General features: G+C 35.7%; 1 protein-coding gene across 1 annotated transcript in view; it reads right to left on the reverse strand.

Annotated features, from left to right (window-relative positions):
* LOC107754970 (leucine-rich repeat and fibronectin type-III domain-containing protein 2) overlaps window positions 1-1802 on the reverse strand; it is a 158788-nt gene extending 156986 nt beyond the window's left edge. The window contains exon 1 of the mRNA XM_016571619.1: window positions 1255-1802. The gene's annotated coding sequence lies outside the window, so the exon portion shown is untranslated. The remainder of the gene's footprint in view (window positions 1-1254) is intronic.
* Between the last annotated feature and the right edge of the window lie 5693 nt (window positions 1803-7495).

Consider the following 7495-nt stretch of genomic DNA (forward strand, 5'->3'; position numbering starts at 1 on the left):
TTTGTAAAAATCGACGCGTTTCAGAAAGGCGGGGCATAGAGGAGAAACAATAATGTACAGTATGTGGAAAATAATGTGTTTTTTGAACCTTAAACCGCATGAACACATTTCATTACACCAAATACACAAAATAATGTTATTTTTAGCAGCATCATATGACCCCTTTAAACATTCATTTAAACCTTATATTATACATTGGAACTATAGATACAGCACACTAAAGACTCTAATGGCTTGATTTGCTGTTATAATTCACTACTGCTGACAATTGCAGCCTTTGTGCTCAGTTATATTTGGAAAGGTTGGGAGCAGGTACACAAAGGGAGGGGACTTATTAGAGCTGCAGTGCACGTGAGTCCTAATCAAATTGGCTTTGTGCTAGAAGCTTGTTCATCTAATGAATCTGTTCCTCAGACACGCTGTATGAGCTGGCCCTCAAGGTGAATGCTCTTTGTGCCTCCCAATCATCAATTGACATCTGCCAGATAGTCTCATTAAGGTCCCATAAAATAATGTTCTCATTCAAGTGGCATCTTTGTGATCTATTGGTAGATAATGGCAACCAAGTAAAACTACACTCAGGTGCTGTCCATGGTACTGAAATTTCCATCTCCTGCCCAGTCTCTCTGTTCCCCTGTGCACTTGTGTGGTGTGTTTTGCAAAGACTATAATTATCTGAGCCAGTGTGAACTTGTGTGGTATTGTGCCACTTGATGGCCACCCTGTGCATGTGAATTATATGTTTTACTAGGATATAATAGCATTGTAGCAAGTGTAATAGAAGAAGTATGCAGCCATGATTAGAAACTCAACTACCACTCCCATAAACACAAGTGAGTACAAATTATATATGTTTGCATAAGCTTACTATATATACAACACGATGTGAATTATATATTGCCTGTTTGTGCATTGGAAATAACACAATTAACACAGCAATTATTAATAAGCCTTCAGAATTAGGCAGATTTTACCTGAATTGTCAACTAATGCTTAAAAAGACCAATAATGGACACATTGTATATTTTTTAGTAAACTCAACTCTCCTTATCCCAATAACTAAACATTTCTGGGAGTGCAAGTAACCCTTCGTCAGGATCGATGGTGATGTGTAGTTAAAGTGGACACGTTAAATGCAGAGTTTCTGTACAACTGTAATCGAAAAAAAGCTGTGTTGATGTGTTAGTAATGGTTTTGAAATGATTTTACACATGACAGGTGCTCAATAATCAACGTGACAAGCCCTTCACCTACCTTAAACACTGGAAACGGATCCATTCGCCTTGATTCCACTTAATTCTAAACGGAGGCGTTTTAAAGCCTTTGCGGTTTCAACACATCTTCTTTTCTTGTTTCATGTAAAAAAAGCAGAGAAACAGAGCAAAGTGCATTCTTTTGCACACCGACCTGCGCTGAAATCCGAGTCCTAACACACCATTCTTGTGTAGTTTCCACCAAGTTGAGCTGAAAACGGCCACACGGACTTCTAAATCAGACAATTATCCCACATCTCTCGTTAAAATGTGTATTCCTCTCCGAACGCCACCCGTTTATTCCCGTATTTCAGTTGCTATCTGTTTCTCCATTGTTTAGCAGTGAATCCATTAACGCACAGGCAATTCCGTTCGCAAACTAAAGCGATATCCAGATAGACCCCGATGAAAGCGATTGAACCTAGTTTTAAAAAGAATGGGTTGCGAGGAGCGCAGGTCAGTTGAAACATGTACCGACCGCGTGTAGACCGTGATCAAAAGCTCTCCAGAGCTGTGCAAATCTGTAGATGGCATAAACGAGTCCGAACGGACATGGTGCGTTGCAGGGACAACTCAGAGAAGCTTATCAGTATCACAATAATGCACAGACGAACGTATGGCGCATGCCAAGGCGTCCGGATTTACGTATAATCGGTACGTTCACTGAAGCTACATAATTAGTCTTTGCGGGGAATGGTCGATCTGGGCTGACTGCGCTTAGACGCAGGATGCCCGATTGTGTCGGATCAACTTGAATTGAGAGTATACGGATTATCTTTGCCCTTACTTAACCTAGATGATATTATTTAGTATTTAAGAGATTGAGCAGATTTGTCCCAATTGATTTACTTTACAATACATAGAAAGCATGTCATGTCTTCTACACCAATAAATAAATAAATAAAAATAAATAAAATGATTGTTAGTAGCTATTCATTAAACTGCATCCAATAGCACAACTACATCATTACTGATTGTGAAAAAAGTATATTTCTACTATTGTTTCCAAGTGCTACATAAATGTCAATATTACAATTCTGATATACAACAGTCAGTTTCATCCCTTGAATTTGATTGGTCAAGCGGTGTTCTAAACACAGAATCTATTTTGAAGAACCAAACAGTTGAAGGGATCCATTGGCTCCATTTATTTATTTATTTATTTTTTCCATACTATAAGTCAATGGTTACCGTCCACTCTTTGTTTCCCAACATTCTTCAAAATATATTCTTTTGTGTTCAGCAGAAGAAAGAAACTCATACTGGTTTGGAACAACTTGATGTTGAGAAAATAATGACAAAATTTAAATTTTGGGTCAACTATCCCTTTAATATGTTTAATTTAAATAAATAAATTTAAAAAAAGTATACACAGTTGCATTCTAATTAGTTATATATATATATATATATATATATATATATATATATATATATTATATGGTGGGTTATGTACTAGCGATATGTAATTATGTTGAGTGTAATGTTCTTAAAACTGCCTTTCTGGTATCCTTGAACTTATACAAAAGACAGGAAGAGAAACACTGCATCTATCAGTGCACAGACAGACTAAGCAAGTTATGTTTATCACATTAGTCTTATGGTAAGACATATAATGTTATTGTTCATTTTAGCATTTATATCAGTCAATGCCTTGTCTTCCATTGGAAGTGCTTTACTGGAAAGCGCTTGGCTACATCCAAATATGCACACCATACTTCTGTACTATAGTACATAAGTTATGTGTTATATATTATTGTAAACTCTTGTATTATTGTACAAAGTTTCAACAATATTTCAAGCAAACTGTAAACAGCGTACAGTTAAAATAATGAACTTTATTGCTTGATAAATCAATTGTTTACAACTATTTATCAAATACTTTCTTAACCGTGGTAAAATCAGTGGAACATACAGTCTCTCATAACTTATTGCTTTAGTGAAATGGTTTCACCTAGTTATTTTTCATTTGCTATCTGTGTTTTTATTTATTTTTTCCCATAAAGATGATCAGATGGTGTATTCTGTTGACATGGATTTATGATATACATTTTATATGTCCATCCTGACTCTGAGTGACACAATTGTAGCATGAGATTTACCTTATCCCTTTTCTGCCACTGATATGGAAGACATATCCCTGCCACTCATATGGCATAATGTCTGTGAACGATTGGGTGGCAAAGATATCTCTCGCTGAAAGCAAAACACATAAACAGTTTTTCTATTTTTTCTATTATATTTTTTTCATTATTTTCCAATAACGAAAAGTGAAAATTACAGAGAAAGAAAGCAACTGCTCACAAATCAAAACATAAATTTGTTCATTTTTAGTCAAAGAAACAGCTGCCATAAGAACTGGTTTACTTGTTTTTGTTGAAGATAGTGTTGCTGAAAGCAGAATAGATTTGCAGCATGTTCTGCATTGGCTCAGACACAAACAAATATCTTAAAACTCATTCAATGCCAATTCACCAGGCAGTTGGACAGTGACCTCCACAAACTGCTCAAGTGGCCAAGGAGTTTTCAAGGCCAAAGAGCAGAATGATCACCACAGGGCAATAATTAACTAATTCAGTTAGTTTGAGACTGAAATCAAAAAAGTACCGAAACCAATAGGAACTGTGAATGATTGCAGTACAGTCTTGACAGAGCATTACTCTTTAAGATAGGACTTTTCAACAGGAGGTCCACGGATGTACTACTGCTATTTTTGTGGGGCAAAATAAATTATAAATAAACACAAATATAACATATTAAACAGTAGGTGCAGAGATTACTGTAATGTTCTCAAACTGGCAATAGAAAAGCTGTTCTAAAACATCGTATTCCCTTAAAAACGCTATTGATCTTGAGTATTTAAATAAGTGATGGTTATAGGAATATGATGTAGCCTGAACAAAAAGTATTTTAATATAATATTCTCATTAGTTGTACACTCATCAGTTATGCACATTCATTTTTTAAAACAAAAACTTTGTTTAAAATGTCAGTGCTGCTTAGATAACTTTGAGCAATGAAGAATGGTAAGTTTTTGTTTGTGCTTGCTGGAGGTTAGCTTAGGCATGAATGGGTTTTTTTTTTTTTTGGTAGACACTCTCGATGAACACCCCCTTTGATTGGGTTCACAGAGAGGGCTCCCACAGCCTCCCCTTGGAGAATGATCGATGCAGACCGCAGGAGACAGAATGAGGAGCCCCCCCTCTCCCCTCCACTCAGCTGCACTGACAGCTGTGTCCGAGATCCATGAAGTACCAGAGCAACAGCTCACAGCTTTAGGAGAATCTCCATTCAAGATCTCATTACTGAAGTTAGAGTTGAAGTGGAAGATGGGAAGTATAATAGTGAGGAGACTGAGGGTATTTTAAGGTCTTTGTTGTAGCCTTGTGTTTCTTTAAAGGGATAGTTCACCCAAAAATTCTGTCATCATGTACTCACCCTTGAGTTGGTAGCCATTGACTTCCATAGTATTCCCTTGCCCTAAAAAAAAAGAAAAAAAAAGACTTTACTATTGTCCTCCTGCATTATCGATACACTTTTTTTTGTGATGCAAAAAAAAAACATGTTGCATAGTTTTAATATCACATCACTGTGTGACAACTCTTAAAAAAACTCTTAAAAGTTTTTGAACACAAACAAACATCAAGAGTAAATGATTGTTTATTTTTTACCTTGAAAATACACCTGAAATGATGAAGGACGCTGTGGGATCAGGACAATATTACTCGTGTGTCTTCATTATTTCTAGTTTAGCCTGCTGGTAGGATATTGATCCATAAGGAAAGATGCTTGTGAAGAGCAGCACCTTAAGCGATGCTATCACATATTGTGTGTAATTTCACATGTTGTGTGACTCTTCTTGATATATTGTGACTTTTAACAGATTTAAAGTTAAAGCTTTAAATTAATTAACATTCAACCGTTCTGACAGAATCACACCTTGTGTGAAAAGGATAAAAAAAGGTGTGCTTATCAGACAAACCTTCCAAGGTTTAACATATTATTAGACATAGGTCCAAATCCAATGATGTATTAGTGCTGACGTGATTATTAATATATTTCTCTCAAATTAAATTCACAACTATTAAATAACGTATATGTATCAGTGATTGTGTTTTGTGGTTCATCAAAATGAAGTATTTGGGGTTTATTAGGTCTTGGCAGGGGCGGACTTACTCATTAGGCAAAGGTAGGCGACCGCCTTGGGCCCCCAAAAGCCAAGGGCCCCCTAAAATGCTTTTCATATAGGATATGCGCATTAAGCACTGGAGGTTGTCGTGGTAATAAACACCGTGAACGGTTGCTGTTTACGGTGTTTATTACCACGACAACCGTCCGAGTCAGTGGCGCCTGCAGGTGTACGGCACTGTGAGTACCATGAGCGCTCAGACTGACCTCAGATTTGCCCCGCAAACATTTCAGCAGTTATCATAGGCCAGCCTGTGTGTCCCATATTACGCCAAATAGAAGCAGAAAATCGTGCTATACTACGCACTTTCATGAGATCGGTTAGCATACAACAATTAATTTGTTGGCTATTTTACAAAACGCAAATCATAATCGGGCCTAACCGAGCAAATGGGAATACAACGATTTTATGACAATGTTTACATTCAAGCTGCCCGTAAAATTTATAGTGAAAAGTACTATAAAAGCGTCTGGAATGCAATAAAGTAATTTTAAAGTGTTTTTTAAAGCATTTGCTGCATGGGTAAAAAAAAATAGGTTAATAAATAACTCACATATCATACAAAATTGCGTTGCAGCAAATCCTTTAAATTTTCAGGTATTCAGAACAGAGCAACATAAAAAGCAGAAAAAGCAGCTATACAATTATAGGACAATGTTTTAGACATATGCCATTATAATTTGTGTTTTATTTTTTAATTGTACGGAATTATAAAATAAAACGCAAATTATAATCGGGCCTGTTTTAAGCTTTTCCGTATTTTTACATTTTAGATATCCATCAATTATGATGAAAAATATGACTCGCCATCTCCTCATGGGATGTGCCTTTAGAGAGAAATGCACGGATTACATAATGAAAGAGTTTCTATTTTCGATTTGAGGCAAGTCGTGATGATTTGAGAAGGCTAAATTGATCAAACATATATGATCAATTCACTGTCTGCCGCTGGACGTTAAAAAAAAAACATTTTAACGAACATATTAACATATTAACGAACAAAAAATGCTCCAAACGTTTTTCTAAATTTACTTTATAAAAAAAAACTAAACGAAATATAATCACTTTTCCATTACATACAAAACTGAACTATTTTAATAGCTGAAACAGTAGTATAAGCTTTTTTTGGGAAAAGGGGAAAAAGACAGGCTAGGGCCTATATTTGAGACACGTGCAGGGCTCTAATCCACTTCATCCAAGCTGTTTGGTTCTCATCTGTGCGCATGCTCTTGATATATGTATTTTACCATTTTGTTGAGTTTAAAACGTGTGACACATTCGTTCCATTATAACATGTACATGAAATCCATTATAACATGTACATGAAAATGTAGAAACATTGGACACAACTATGGGGCACCATTGTGCAGCAGCAAGCATCACAACAAACAAGGAACCTCAAGGATGATCTAGGAAAATGTGTGAAAATGTATAGGGCCCCATTCCTATATTTTGCCTGGGGCCCCCAATTCACTAAATCCGCCCCTGGGTCTTGGAACAAGAAGATTGTTTTAATCTATTTAAATGACTTTCGCAAACAATGACAATAATTTTAAAACAGGGTTAGGATTAGAAATCTGTGAAATTGAAAGAGGCTGTGGTTGCCAGATCATTACTCTTCCTCAAACTGAGACAAATAACGATATACACACAAATACAAAATATGGTCTTAAAACACATGACACTAAAATAATGTAATATCCATTAATTTAACAACATAATATGTAACACAAAACCATATTTTGCATAACTTTTTTTTTTTTTTTAACTGTAGAATTTTGTTACACTGACTCTCCTTTGTCTCAGTGGTTTTGGACGTATACTTGTGGAATTCTATCTATCTATTTATCTATCTATCTATTTTTTTTTCTTTCCATCTCATACAACACACATCAATAATATTACCATTTTTGGATAAATTCCCAACAAATGTTGACTCTTGTCGCATTTGTTTGTCACATTTATCCTTGATTTGTGGCATGGCAGCTGCAAATAATCACTTTATTCATAATTTTACTCATTTTACAATTATCAAAGTACCATTTGTCTATTTTGT

The sequence above is a fragment of the Sinocyclocheilus rhinocerous genome, unplaced genomic scaffold, assembly GCF_001515625.1.
Source record: "Sinocyclocheilus rhinocerous isolate Xijiao unplaced genomic scaffold, SAMN03320098_v1.1 scaffold2971, whole genome shotgun sequence".
NCBI classification, from domain to species: domain Eukaryota; kingdom Metazoa; phylum Chordata; class Actinopteri; order Cypriniformes; family Cyprinidae; genus Sinocyclocheilus; species Sinocyclocheilus rhinocerous.